The sequence below is a fragment of the Orycteropus afer genome, unplaced genomic scaffold, assembly GCF_000298275.1.
Source record: "Orycteropus afer afer isolate SDZICR_OR568_19922 unplaced genomic scaffold, OryAfe1.0 scaffold00061, whole genome shotgun sequence".
Classification (NCBI taxonomy): domain Eukaryota; kingdom Metazoa; phylum Chordata; class Mammalia; order Tubulidentata; family Orycteropodidae; genus Orycteropus; species Orycteropus afer.
This window is the reverse complement of record NW_006921648.1, coordinates 773,504-775,884: the sequence shown is the minus strand read 5'-3', so window position 1 is coordinate 775,884 and position 2,381 is coordinate 773,504.

Below are 2,381 nucleotides of genomic sequence, written 5' to 3'. Positions count from 1 at the left end.
CTCGACGTGCTGTGAGCCACCCCTGCACAGTGACCTCACTGGAGCACCTGCGGCACCTGAGGTGGGGATGCTGGGGCACCCGAGGCCGCTCCCAGCCTCCCACCCCCAAGGCAGGCGGGCCAGGAGCGCCCAACAACACTTGGCAGGCTTGGCAAACAAACCCGGTGTGCAGCCTGGGGCTCAGCCGGCAGCTGGTTATCAGGCTCCGAGTGCACTCGCCCCCGCAGCCTCCAGATCCGCCGAAGCACAGTCAGGGGTCACCGCCAGCAGGAGGGCCCCCAGAGCGACCTCTCCCATGGGGCTGTGGCTGCCCTCTTCCTTACGAGGTCACCACCTATTTCCCCACCAGATCCTGATTCTCCAAATCCCACTTGGCCCCTGATAGCCCCCTGTCCAGGGCTGACTGACACCCCTCCCCAGCCAGTCTGCTGGGGCTGCCTCAGGGCCCCCACCCAGGACGCCCCAGCTCTAAGAAGGAGGCTGTGGTGGTCAGACAATCCTACTGCAGAGAGAGCCTCGACGCCCTAGTCCAGGCTGGGGGCCTGATGGCGGCTCTGCTCCCTGCTGAGCTGGGGGCTGGAGGGCTGGTTGGCTGGCCCCAAGACACGACAGCTGTCACCACACCCTGGGCCCTGAAGCAGCTCAGCCCTCCAGCTGGCAGTGCCCAAAGCCCAAACAATTAGCTACCTCTTGGGCTCAGAGGTCTGAGAAAACACAGATGGAGGGACGCTGCCCACGAGAGCGTCTCCCCGGAGGGCCTGGCGGTGGCTGCATTGAGATCATCGGGTGTTAGACACACCTCATCCTCAAACCAACCCTGAGTGGTGGGTGCTGGTGTTGTCTGCCTTGTACGGATGGGAAACTGAGGCCCAGAGGGGAGAGGGATCTATCTGTCCAAGGTCACAGGGCGAGAAGAGGCAGAACCAGGATTTGCACCCCGCAACTCTGGCTTCTGGAAACCCATCCCTCAGCTACCTGTCGGGGCCCCCAGGCCTCCTGCCCTGCCCTGCCCATCCAGCCCCACCCCTTGCAGGCTTCTCCCCAGATGTGTGCGTGGTGGGGCGTAGTGTGGGGATACGAGGTCACCACCACTCGCCCTAGGGACTCCCAGTGTCCTACTCCCATGAGGCCAACCTCAGAGTCTCAGCTGATGAATGCTGGCTTTGTGGGTCCCAGAAAGTGGGTGTCCCCCTCCTGCCAGCTGTGGCCCAAACCGCCTGTGGGCATAGGAATGATGGGGAATTCAGGGATCCCTGGGGCCTGCAGGTAGGGCACCTGATGGGGGTGACTAGGAAGAGAGAAGGAAGTGGGCAGCCAGAAGGGTGGGGAGCAGCAGCAGAGGGGAAAGGCGGGGGGCTCATGCTTGCAGCCCCAACATTCACGGAAGTGTTAGGGGGAACAAACGGGACGATCTGGGCCCCTGCTTCTCAGCTCCCCTTCTCTTGCCTGCCAGAAGTCCTCTCAAATTGTGATCATCTTGTCTCTTGATTTTCTCTCTGCCCATCTGTCTCGCCCTCTGGGTACAGGAACCAGCTTGTCTTGGTCACTGCCATATCCCTGGCAGCTGGCACTGGGCCTCAATAAACAATTATTAAATTGACAAGAGAAACGTGACTTGGAAACACAGGGCCCACTGTAGGAGGACACTTCACTGCAAAGGAGAATTTAAGGCAGAAGGCTCCTCGAGTGGCACTGAGTGCAAAAGTAACGTGAGCAAGTCGTGAGGGCAAGGCTTTGGGGACAAGGGGCATTTGGCGTGGGCCTTGCAGGTTGAGCAGGAGTTCAACAGGACAGGAGACCGGGAAGTTCAGCAAGTAGGGGGAGGAAGTACAGAAAGCGTCAGAGTGCCAATAAGTGGGCTGTTGAGCTGAAGAGGTCAAAGTGTGGCCCAGTTGCTTACAAAGAAACGGGAAGTCTTTGGAGGCGAGGTAGGAAGGGGCTGGATTACCAGGGAGATTTGGATGTGGTGCCTAGGACCCTGGAAATTGTCCAGGAGGAAGTTGGGAGCCACTGCACTGCCACGCAACAGAGAGGGCACGTTGTTACAGCAAGGGGTTGGTGGTGGAGCTTGGGGGCCAGAGATGAGTTTGAAGGGTATTGCTGTAACACAGGGGAGACATGATAGGGAGAGAGGGGTCTGCAGGCCTGGAAGTAACAAAAGACAGCGTCAGGATCCCTGGGGCAGAGACAGTGTGGCTACTGAGGACAGAATAGACTTTGTTACTCTTTCCAAGGAGGGCTGAGGATCCCTGTCCCCTGCCCTTGGATCTGGACAGAACCAGGTTCTTTGACCGGTTTACTGCGGACATAGAGACTCTGTCAGTTTCTGGACCCAGATCTTACAAGACAGGCAGCTTTTAGTTTCTGCCCGCTGGAACCCT